Here is a 13547-nt window from a genome sequence, read left to right on the forward strand (position 1 = left end):
AACAACATATTTCTTTCTGCAGGAAATTGTTGTGCCGGAGAAGATGACCAAATATCCTTGTTTTCCTCTTCTTTACCGTTGACACAAGAAGCCTCGGAGTGTTTATTTCTTTAAGCAGTTCATCATCGGTTTTCCTATTGGTCTATCTTGTTCTCGTCATTCTTATCGCTAGCCACATTTCCGCCACCTTAGCCGTTTCTCATCTCCCTTCAAGACAGTTCAGCTTTCACAGCCGTAAAGTAGCACACTCCGAATGAATGTCTTATTGAACTTTTTGTTTTGTTCAATGCTCAATGTTGTATTCATCAAGAGCTGTTTCCCGTCTTGAAATACCTTTTTACATCATACTATTCTTTTCATTTCTGCAGTACAACTGTTGTCACACGTTATAACTGACCCTAGGTAGCAGAACGTATACACTTGCTCTACTGTGCTTTTCCCTATTTTGAAATGCATTGTTGGCATGCTGCCTCTTACCCGTAGGCCACGGGTTCGATTCCCGGTCTGGTAAGGGATATTTACATGGATATGAGGGCTAGTTCGAGGTCCATTCAGCCTTCGTGATTACAATTGAGGAGCTAACTGACGGTTAAATGGTGGCCCCGGTCTCGAAAGCCAGGAATAACGACCGGGAGTATTTGTCATGCTCACCACATGACATCTCGTAATTTGCAGGCATTCGGGCTGAACAGCGATTGCTTTGTGGGCCAAGGCCATTTAGGGCTGTTGCGGCGTTGGGTTTGATTTTGATGTCAGTTTATTAACAGGATAATTCTTTTCTTGTAATTGGTTATATCAGGCTATTTTATTACACATTTTTGGCTCTACGAATATACCAATTTTTGTAAATTCTTATTACTAGGGGACCCGTGCGAGAAATCTCGGTTGTTCATAAAATATGTGGTGGAGTTGCCCCCTGGTGAACTACTAGTGAAGTCAGGAGTACACGTGTCAGTACAATATGAGACAGTCTTACTTACCTCTTAATGTAATCATTGATTATTTAACATTTGTGCTATCCATTTGAACGGAAGCAAATGCAAGTGCATTGTTATACTGATGAATGTTCCGGAAGTAATTTTTGGTTTTACTATCATTCCTTTCTTAACTGATAATTACATCATATTATATTGACATGAAACAGGCGTTCCAGCGGCCAAAATATGAAGTGGACAGCAATGATGGAGCGTATTTTCCTACAGCAACAGTATTTGCAAATCGCACACTTCGTACATTTTTTAAAGTAATATTATAAAGAAATGATCGATATTTATGGAATGAGAGTGCGATTCGTCACTGAAAATGTCCATTCCCTTTCTTTTGAATGCTCATTTGTCACGATCGTTTATTTGTGACCGCCGCAAAAGGGATCTATACTGCTGAAATAATATATGTGATACCAAGATGTATATATCATTTGCCATCATTTATAAAAGGTTGGTGTATCCTGCACGCTGCGTCATGACCAAGTTCTTCTATGTTCTTCCGGTAACAGTCAATCAGGTTTTTAAGTCATAAGGTTTTGCGTCAGATGTGCCACTATTTTCCTTTGAATTACCATTTGCAGAATCCTGTACCTTCAGGTACGCATAATGTGTCCGTAATATTCAAGCGTTCTTATTATTATAGAGAACAGTACTACTGTCCTTCTAAGTAGGGGATCCAGCACCACGATATTACACACCCTTTCCCTTCACGAGATACGTAACAACCATAGAGAACGCCACATTTCAAGGACTTTTTGGCATTTGCAGTGTCAGGAAACAAGGCGAAATTCTTTACGTTTCGCAGAGAATTTTGCTCCGCGTCTTCAGAAGAAACTCTCGTCTGTTCGTGAGCAAGAGTTCTTTAATAATGACATTCTGAATTTGAGTATGCTTTACCGTGGTTTATAGTAAGTGGTACTCTAGTTCATCACTAAATGGCTCACTGTGGGAGTGGGAAGTGTCGATACCATCATAGCTCCAAATAAGATGTTCTATCGTGTCTGCATGCGAAGTAAACAGAAAGGTAATCAGACGATCAGGAACGAATGTGGTAGAAGAAATCTAAGATGTTACTAGAAACAGAGTTGGCAAATCTTCCGTCCGTTCTACTGGACCAATTGGCTCTATTTTTATTCTATTCTCTCCGGAATTTCGTGCCCGTGAATCATGATACATTTGTAAGTCTCTAAGTTAATCTGTCTTTGAATAATAATAAAATCAGACCATTAAATGACCACTCAAATAATTGCAGACGAAGTCTTTCCCTAATCCGCAATACATTCTGTATTTAGCAGGTTGCTAAGTGACTCTTCCATTAATATTCTGATTTATGTGATTTTCAGCCTGAGTAATGTCATTGCATGCAGTCATGTTTGATACTACCTGTGAAACAAGAGAGTTATATACACTTCTTATCATCACGGAAGAATACTATTCGCTGCTATACTACTAATAATAAGAGTTGGTGTCTGACATTCCTTAGAGGGAGGTCCGTTTACTGCCTGCCGAGGCGGGATAAAGGGAGTGGCTGTGTGGTTGCCATGGAAACGAGGGTGGGGCGACTGCGGTTGCCATGGAGATAAAACTTCAGGGCAGCTCGTCTTGCTGGGAGTTGCCAAACCCGTCAGTGTCTCTGATAAGAACCTGATTGTTTGTATAAGAGTGATCGCAAATGGGACGACACCGCCTGGCCAGGTAGTCTACAACAGATCACAGCGGTCAGAATGAAGGAGGGAACAAGTGAGCCGGAACCGAGGGGTAAGAGGATGTAGAAAGGAATGCTGGAATGTGGCAACATCGTGAAATGGCACGTGCAGTGCTCCTCCCTCCAACCTTACCTGTCAGACGCCAACTTTAGTTAAGTCTAGTATAGATACTCATTGATTCTCTAAGCTTTCCCACCTTCCAGATACATTCAACAGATGACAGAGCGTTCATAATAACTTACATGCTGCTAAGAGAAAAAATCTATATGCAAACACACCCCATCATGACATACACCTTACACATTATCTGGGAACATCTAGCTATTCTAAAAAGAGTAAAAAGTATTAAAAGTACTCTGCCTGGAATAAGCGCTCTTTCGAAACTAACCTATGAGCTCACGAGACAGCCGTTGTTTATAGAAGAAATGCGATTAAAAATACCATTGCCATCTAGCACACAATACCGAGTTTGACATCAAGATCTGCAGGATAAAAAGTGAATATATGGATATAAATTTACCAAAAAGGACGGCTTGATGACGTCAGAATGGATAAATTCTGATTACTAACTGCGCTTCTTATGAAATGTTCAAAAAACCATTGAAAAGGGCGGGTCAAAACAATATGACTAGAACAGGCATGTCAAGACGAGTTATCTGACCTATTTATAACGAATCCTGCGGGGTAGCATGGGTCCACTAATATGAAAATAAAATAAAAAGCGTAACGACAGGCCGACAGGATAGAAGAATAGAATAGGGCTGAAGAGGGAAAGAGAAATTTGTAGCAGAAAAACGAGGATACGGATGTGAGTCAGGCGCTGGGGGGTGGGGGTGTTGACTAAGGGAGATTATGTGTGTATACAACGGGGTAGAAGACACGGGAGTGAAAAGAAGTAGGAATTATACCGTAAGGGATGTATACAGTTTATGAAATTATGACCCATAGCACATAGCCTAAAGTGAACAAACTATTAAATGAGAAGACCTAGGTTACAGCAGTGTGAGACCAGTTTCAAGTTGCGGTTACCAAATCGATTCTTCATGTTATCAAATGTGCTTCTCGCATTTCGGTTGGCTACATTTCCAACTTTCATTTGATCGGGAGAGTTGGCTGTGCGGTTAGGGGCGCACAGCTGTGAGCTCGCATCCGGGAGATAGTGGGTTCGAACCCCACTGTCGGCAGTCCTGAAGATGGTTTTCCGTGGTTTCCCCATTTTCACACCAGACAAATGCTGGGGCTGTACCTTAATTAAGGCCACGGCCGCTTCCTTCCAACTCCTAGGCCTTTCCTGTCCCATTGTCGCCATAAGATCTATCTGTATCGTTGCGACATAAAGCAAGTAGCAAAAAAACCTCTCATTTGAAAAAAGACTCCTCTACTGATAAACACGTTCTCTCTCTTCCGTTCCCTGTTTTAACATGGCCTGAACATCTTTTGGCTTGTTGAGTATCACGAATTCGGTCCTTATGTTCATTCAGGGTCTCTGTAACAGTTAACACGCTTTCAATAGGACTGTAGGTCTTCAGTTAACAGCATCATATTATTATCCACATAGCGGACGCTATTGATGCGCTCTCGTTTTATTCAGACGTCTTCTGCCGCAGGTGCGTCCAGTAACTCGTTCAGTTTCTACTATGAATGGATATTGAAAAGCAGAGGGAGAGGCCATAATCTTGTAAGATGCTCCTTCTGATCTGAATCGTTTTGAGCAGTCTGTCATCAACTTTAACTGCGGCTGTCTGGTTCAAGTAAAGGTTGGCTATGATATGGATGACTTTCTTGTCAAGATCGATTTTGTTCAAAGCTTCGGACGGTTTTCCATGTTGCAATTTAACAATCCTTTTTCATAATTTATAAAATGCATTTATAAGCTCTTATTTACGCCCAAGCACCGATGGACGTGGTTATGCATGAAGAAAGAAGCGTCTTTTTTCCCAAGCCCATTCCTAAACCAAATGTGTTTTCGGATAATTGTGTCCTTACATCAGGTGTAGATTCGTGGATGAACCGTAAAAAAGATAGAGAAGAAGAACAATAAGAAAACAATATCAAGCCTTTAATGTATTTGTACATATTGATACGAATGAAAACCTGATATTTCCATTCACTTTTAAATATATTTTTTACAATAAATTAGAAATGTTATTGGCCGGCTACGCCGTGTAGGGGTAGCATGCCTTCCTTTTACCCGGAGGCTCCGGTTTCCATTCCTGGCCAGTCCAGGGATTTTTACCAGGATGTGAGGAATTCTTTGAGGTCCACTCAGACTACGTTATTACAATTGAGGTAATATCTAACTGAAAGCCAATAATGACGTTTTTCGGGAACGCCGAGGTGTCGAAAGTATTTTTAAAAGTTGTTTTACGTCGCACTGACACAGATAGGTCTTATGCAAAGACAGGACAGGAAAGGCTTAGGAGTGGGAAGGAAGCGGCCTTGGCCTCAACAAGGTACAGCACCAGCATTCGCCTGGTGTGAAAATGTCCTGACCACACGACACTTCGTTATCTGTAAGCCTTCGGGGTGAGCAGTGGTCGCTTTGTAGGCCATGGCTCTTCAGGGATGTTGAACCATGATTTTTCAGTAATATTGTCAATTTTTCGTCCCGCTAAATACTTTTACTCTTCTTGGAGGCGCCAAGGTGTCGGAAGTTTTTCTACAAGTTGTTTTACGTCGCACCGACACAGGTAGGTCTTATGCCGACGAGAGGACGGCAAAGGGCTAGGAGTGGTAAAGAAGAGACCGTGGTCTTAACAAGGTATAGCCACAGCATTTGCCTGGTGTGAAAATGGGAAACCACTGAAAACCATCTTCAGGGCTGCTGACAGTGGGGTTCGAACCTACTATCTCCCGAATACTGGATACTGGCCTCACATAAGCGACTGCAACTATCGAGCTCGGTGTCAGAAGTTAGTCCCACGTGAGTTCCTTAACGTGCCAGTAAATCTACCGACACGAGACTGGCGTATAAATATTCGAGCACCGGACTTAGCCAGGATTGAACCTGCCAAGTTGGGGTCAGAAGGCCAACGCCTCAACCGTCTGAGCCGCCTTTAATGTAATGTAAATTAGATTTTTATCTTTTGAGGAAGCATGCTATCGATATGCTACATTACATTTCGTAGGCATTGTTATTAATGACGTTTCTAAAATGTTACGGCTCAGAAAGTCATGAATAAATTTAACGCTAGTTGAGAAGTAAATAAAATATCGTTATGTTGTTATAAGTAAGGGCTATAATTTATTGCTTTATGTACAGAAGACAAATACTCCGTCCGCCTCTGTGGTGTAGTTGTTAGTATGATTAACTGCCATCGCCGGAGGCCGGGGTCCGATTCCCGGTTATGCTGCGAAATTTGAAAAGTTGTACGAGGACTGCAACGTGATCCACTCAGTCCCGGGAAGTCAACTGAGAAGAAGGGGTTTGCATTTCCACCTCAACCCTCTTCGAAGTGGTTTTCTGTGGTTTCCTTTTTCTTCTTACGGCCACGGCTGTTTTCTTCACTCTTCCTTGTTTATCTCTTCCAATCTTCCCATCCCCCCACAAGACGCCTGTTCAGCATAGCAGGTGAGGCCACCTGGGCGAGGTACTGGTCCTCCTCCCAAGTTTCATCCCCGACCAATTGTTTCATGCTCCTGGACACTACCCTTGAGGTGGTAGAGGTGGGATCCCGGGATCCCTCACTGAATCCGAGGGAAAAACCAACCCTGGACGGTGAACAGACTAAGAAAGAAGGAAAGAAAACGAATGAAAGGTAAGTATTTCGTTACTTCAATTCTTTCTTTCTTGTCATTGCGAATTAGATCCACTCATTATTTTATTTTCATAGTAATTTTCCTTAGAGCCTGCGTGTCTCAGGCGGCCTCTCACCACTGGGTTCCGTGGTTCATAACCCGGTCACTCCATGTGAGATGTGTGCTGGACAAATAGGAGGCGGGACAGGTTTTACTCCTGGTACTGCTGGACAAATCGGAGACGGGACAGGTTTTACTCCTGGTACTGCTGGACAAATCGGAGACGGGACAGGTTTTTCTCCTGGTACTGCTGGACAAATCGGAGGCGGGACAGGTTTTTCTTCGGGTACTGCTGGACAAATCGGAGGCGGGACAGGTTTTACTCCTGGTACTGCTGGAAAAATCGGAGACGGAACAGGTTTTTCTCCTGGTACTGCTGGACAAATCGGAGGCGGGACAGGTTTTTCTCCGGGTACTCCTGCTTTCCCTGTCATCTTTCATTCCAGCAACAGTCTCCACTATCATATCATTTCATCTCTCAGTCATTACTCATTGCCCCAGGGGAGTGCGACAGGCTTCGGCAGCCGGCACAATTCCTATCCTGGCCGCAAGATGCGGGCTTCATTAATTCCATTCCTGACCTGGTCACTGACTGGAAAACAGCCTGTAGGTTTTCTTTTCAATAATTTTCCTCGTCATTTCATTTTTTCTAATCTTAGTCAGTGGGTTAATTATAACTTATTAGCCATTTCATCTCATCACGTACCATCAGGAGCCGATGACCTAGATGTTGTTGTGTGAGTCATCAGTATGTAGACTGGTTTGATGCAGCTCTCCATGCCACCCTGTCCTGTGCTAGTCTTTTCATTTCTACGTAACTACTGCATCCTACTCTGCTGTAATCTGCTTGTCATATTCAAACCTTGGTCTACCCCTACTGTTCTTACCATCTACACTTCCTTCAAAAACCAACTGCACAAGCCGTGGGTGTCTTAAGACGTGTCCTATCATTCTATCTCATCTTCTTGTCAAATTTAGCCAAATCGATCTCCTCTCACCAATTCGATTCAGTATCTCCTTCATTCATGATTCGATCTATCCATCTCACCTTCAGCATTCTTCTGTAACACAACATTTCAAAAGCTTCTCTTTATTTCTGAGCTAGTTATCGTCCATACAATGCCACGCTCCACACGAAAGTCTTCAAAAACATCTTTCTAATTCCTATGTCAATGTTTGAAGTGAGCAAATTTCTTTTCTTAAGAAAGATCTTCCTTGCTTGTGCTAGTCTGCATTTTATGTCCTCCTTACTTCTGCCAACGTTAGTTATTTTACTACCCAAGTAACAATGTTCATCTACTTCCTTTAAGACTTCATTTCCTAATCTAATATTTCCTGCATCACCTGCCTTCGTTCGACTGCACCTAGATGTTAGCCCTCTTTAAACAATAAGCATCATGACCACCATTAAATTATGGAGCATAAACGCACACTAATTGATAGGTAATACAAATCTTAAGAGTAAACGTTGAAAAAATTACTCAGGCAGCACTTGGAGCAATTTTATATCAAGACGCTTTGTCTGACCTGTTTATAGCGAATAAAGCCGAGCAGCACTGGTCCTTTAGTTTCTCTTTAATATTTTAACGCGCTGTCTTCACATACGCACACTCGTATGTCCTTGAAATCTCTGCTGAAGAAAGTGGATGAGTGAGGGGGAGATATGAGCCAGGCAGGCAGACCAAGCCAGCCGTTACAGGGAAACAGCTCTATCGCTGACGTGGTAGCTATGAATATGCAACACATTTCCCTGGTCTGCCATCCTGCCTACTCATGATCTGCTAACTAACGGAACGTGTCATCCTCCTCCCCCCACCCCATCCTGCCACTTATTTACGCCCTCCTTTCCCTTCCTTCCGCTAATATTCAGAGCAGCTGCTGCTGACATCCGGAGATGACCTCCAAGGTGGCTATGCGCAGATAAACTCAAGTGCCCGCTTCGTTAATGCTCTGATTATATTACGGCAAAGCAGACAGTTACCGTTTAAGGGTGGAGACATGGCGTGACGCCTAGCGGTAGAGTGCTACTTTCACACCGACCGTGGTACGCAGGCGGATTTGGCAGCAAACTCTCTCCAGTTAACGATCTCATGTCAAGGAATAATATTCTAGAACTCCAAGGTCGTTTTGCTGCCCACAATTGAATTGTTGTGATAAAAGATATCTTGCAGCGCGAATCTTAAGTAGGAATTCTTAAATCAGAACTATTCTTCTGGTGCTGTTACTGCAATCAGGGAGTAGGGGAGAGTCCTATAGTACCGGCCACCTTAACTTTTTCCCTCATAAAGAATAAAATGCTATACGGCGTGAGATTTTAATACACTAATCCTGTATTTCATTGAGTGCTTTTGCAATGTCAGGATGTGATTTCCATAAAATCTTATCAAATTTTATAATATTTAAAAAGAAAGTAAAGCTTAATTTCCAAGGACTATAAAAATCTTCCTCCGGGACCGACCAGTTACTATTTTCTGAGATATATATTGCTAATAAATTACTAACATCAAACAACTGCACAAGGAGATCTCTCTTCTCTTCCTCTCCCTTTCAAAAAGTAATCTTTGCCAGTTTTCCGTATAGGAAAGTATAAACATCATTCCCAGTTCTTCTATAAAGAAAGGCTTCAGTCTGGCCCGGCGGTGAAAGGGGGCAACACGTTCGCCTGTCACCCGGCGGCCCCGCGTTCGATTCCTGGCCGGGTCAGGGTTTTTAATTGTAATGATTAATATCCCTGGCCTGGGGACTGGGTGTTTGTGACGTCGTTAACCTTCCTTTCCTCACACACCACAGTTAGCACTACCGCCATTCCAATTACACGCAGGTTCATGTAATATTGTGCCAGTGGGGAAAATGATCCACATGGATCGATGCACCGAACAAATATCATTACAAAAAAGGGCTCCTTGGCTGGCTCATTGGCTACTCTTGATCGTATGTGTGTTGATATACCTAGGGCATCTCTCAAAAAGCGTGATTTGACTGCTTCCAGTGTCCTTAGATTCTTGACGCCGAGCTTTTCTCATACGATATCCATTCCATATGTAGCGATGGAAACTATTTCCTCATTGAATAATGCCATAACGATTTCTAATGAGAGTCTGGATTTTGCCTTAATATCAGACATGACAAACGGGGACAATAATAATCGTGTGCACTGATATTTATTAGTTATAGTGAATTTAGTAGTTTGAAAAGAATACTATAATTAAAGTATTACGAAATATTCAGAAATTTCCTTCCAGTTTTTATTACAATTTCTTCGGCCGTGCGAAACATTGTTCGAGGAAATAGTACAACGTGTTACAGTTAATGCAATTTGATAACAAAGGTGAGTTTACATACGTCCTCTAGGTACAACACAATTGCATTTCATGTGTCTCTTAACTCACGAACTACTTGATCTTTACTCAGAAATGAACACGTATTGCATAGCATTAGAGAGGTAAGTCCCTCCTTTCGATAAACAAGCAAAAGTATTTTGACATTAACGTTACGCATTTGCTAGAGATATCTACTAAATAAGACGAACTACAGGATCAAACCACGACCCTTTTCTTAAACCCTGAGATGTCCTCGATGGACTACTATTAGTGCAATAATTACCATGTGACTAATTAAAAGTTAATTTAAATTGTTAGCGATCAAGCAAGAAGACTAATTTCAGACAAGAATAGGATAACCCGACTTACTGTAACTTAGCTCAAAATTACGAATAATTGTGTTCTGCAAATAGCTTTAACGCATATCACAGTGACGAGGGTACATTCAGTTTAATTTATTCGACTGTAATTCATTTTTCCGGCCCTGTGGTGTAGGGGTAGCGTGCCTGCCTCTTACCCGAAGGCCCCGAGTTCAGATTCCACCCAGATAAGGGATTTTTACCTGGACCTGTGGGCTGGTTCGAGGACCACTCAGCCTACGTGATTAGAATTGAGGAGCTATCTGACGGTGAGATAGCGACCCCTGTCTAGAAAGCAAAAGATAATGGCCGAGGGACTCGTCTTGCTGACCACACGACACATCGTAATCTGCAGGCCTTCGGGCTGAGCAGCGATACATGGTAGGCCAAGGCCTTTCGAGGGCTCTATTTCCATGGGGTTTGGTTTGGTTTGATTTGGTAATTCATTTTATTCGACGTCCACCAAGTCAACGAAACGATAAGCGATTTCAGATTATATTGATATTCTTTAGTGTTTTCTAGACAAACGTGCCACATGCCACAATTGATCAAAATACCTTTTGAGGCTAAATTGTGGATTTGACAAATACACTATGTACATAATTATAATGGTTACATATTGGAGGCATAATACGCCAGTGAATTAATCCTTGTTAGGCAAACTAATATATGATACTGTTGACATCACTGTTATGCAGAGAGGCCACAGATCCTGTAATGGAAGCCCTGAGCCGTAGTCCTGGTGAACACGTACCACATTGCTAAGTTCGTTTGAATTAAGGGTGCGTATAGCTGCCTCTGTGGATCCGTAGTAGAGTGTTGGTCTCCGGCTCCCAAGATAGCGGGTTCAAACCCGGCAGAGGTAGTCGGATTTTTGAAGGGCGGAAAAAGTCCACTCGACGCTTCATGTCGTACGATGTCGGCATGTAAAAGATCTCTGGTGATACATTTGGTATTTACCTGACAAAATTAATTAAATCTCAGCCATAGACACCCATGAGAGATCCGGTTTACTCTGTCTGCCATCTAGTGGGCCTAGAGTAAAACGGAACGTCGAAATTGACGAGCAGACAGCCAGATGGCGTCAAATAGAAATGTCTGCACACGGTAGCTGAGGCCATACGATTATTATTATTATTATTATTACTAAGGGCGAGTATTAGGTAGAAGTCCTGATCAATGCTCACTGCTTTCTTTCTCTGACTTGGGATTCATATGCTACTGTACTTTCTAGGCCGTTAATCTCTGCCAGTTTCCTAATAAAGATGTCGGCTTCAGCCATTTGATACACAAATCGGATGATTGTAGTGCTCGATAGACAAAAGTCTCGTTTTAAGAAGTAGCTCTAACTGCCTTTACTCTTCAAGTTTTCAGCCATAAGATAGTGCCATATATTACTGATTGTTCAGCAGACAATTGGGGCTATTTTAATATAAAAGAGGCGCGAAGATGTTACTAATGGGTTGAAAACAAACTTGTATCAAAGATTGATTTGACTGCAGCTGTACATATTTCTTCTACATGATTGTTAAAGGTTTTTCGCTGATACATAAACGTTAGTCCAATCAAATCGTGGGAGTTCGCCAATTCCAGGTGATCATTGCCATAAGGGAAGCTACCTTTTTTTATATGTTCCCTCCACACCCAAACTTCATAATCTTCGCTTTCATTGTATTAATTACTAATCTATTTTTACCATTAATGCAACCTCTCCAATACTCACTGTAAATCCTTTTTTTTGCTATTGGCTTTACGTCGCACCAACACAGATATGTCTTATAGTGACGATGAGACAGGAAAGGGCTAGGACTGGGAAGGAAGCAGCCGTGGCCTTAATTAAGGTACAGGCCCAGTATTTGCCTGGTGTGATAATGGGAAACCACGGAAAACCATCTTCAGGTCTGCCGACCGTGGGATTCGAACCTACTATCTCCCTAATACTGGATACTGGCCGCACTTAGCGACTGCAGCTATCGAACTCGGTTACACTGTAAATCCAATTTGATTTTCGAAGATATGGTCATATAATCCACATATAGTAGAATTATGAGATATCGTCATGAGTCAGCAAGTAAAACAACACTCCTTCAATCTTAGTTATTGAGTTGAACCTCAATACATTGCCTATTGGCTACAGGGGAGTTTTTCCTTGTTCTGGGACTCAGGGACTTTACTCATCAATATGGCTCCGTTAACACCTTCGAACGCTTTGGCATAATCTACGGAGGCAGTGCATAAGTGTCCTCCTGCTGTGTCCGTTGCGGTCCATATACTGGTGAGTATTCTTATCAGTTGACGCATTTTGTAATACATGAAGAAGTAATTACTGACGCCATAAAGAACTTGATTTAAACAATGCCAAAACGATGAATGGGTGTCAAAACTGCAAATGCATAATACACAATGGCATGGTATTCACCGGATTCCTCACTTCCAAAAGGGAGTCGCCTCCGAAAGTCCAGTTTCAAGATACTGTTGTACAGTTTTCTCGATAGCAATCCATCTAGAATTCGTACGGGAGGGTCAAACTGTCAACATCAGATTTTGAAGTGGTTGCTGGTACGCATCTGGCATGTACATCCAGAGTTGTACCGGACTCGAATGTAGAGTCTCCTCGATGTTAACACCCAACCAGACTCTTCGACCTATGGGCAAAATTTCGTGGCAAAACGGAGCGTAGCTTTTCGCGAGCATCCACCGTACTGCTCGGATCTGGTGTTTACAGAATTCTCTGTTTCCCCACCTTAAGGGAATCCTGAAAGACACACATTGTGCTGACAGACCTGACATCCAAAGATGTGTGACATTAGTGCTTCGCTTGATTCCAAACGACGCCTTCCCTGCCATTTTCCAGGGCTGTGTATAGCTTGCCAAAAGTTAATTGAGTGGGGCCAATGGAGAGAACTTTGAAGGCGACTAAAGATATTTTGTTTATAACTTATGTTTTAACAAAAATATATCTTATGGCCTGGTGTCATCAGAAAATTCGTATTTCTGATGTTAAAGTGACGGACGTGTAACCCTAGCATCCGTGAAGTCTGTGAAGTAAGACATGGATGGATTTCAACACAATGTTACCTAGCAACCGTGCAGTCTGTGATGTAAGATATGGATGGATGGCCAGACAATGTTACCTAGCAACCATGCAGTCTGTGATGTAAGATATGGATGCATGGTCAGACAATGTTACGTAGCAACCGCGCTGTCTGTGATGTATGATATGGATGGATGGCCAGACAACATTACGTAGCAACCGCGCAGTCTGTGTTATAAGATCTGGATGGATGGCCAGACAATGCTATCTAGCACCCGTGAAGGCTGTGTGATATAAGATATGGATGGATGACCAAACAATGTTACGTAGCAACCGCGCAGTCT

The sequence above is a fragment of the Anabrus simplex genome, chromosome 3, assembly GCF_040414725.1.
Source record: "Anabrus simplex isolate iqAnaSimp1 chromosome 3, ASM4041472v1, whole genome shotgun sequence".
In the NCBI taxonomy this organism is placed as follows: Eukaryota; Metazoa; Arthropoda; class Insecta; order Orthoptera; family Tettigoniidae; genus Anabrus; species Anabrus simplex.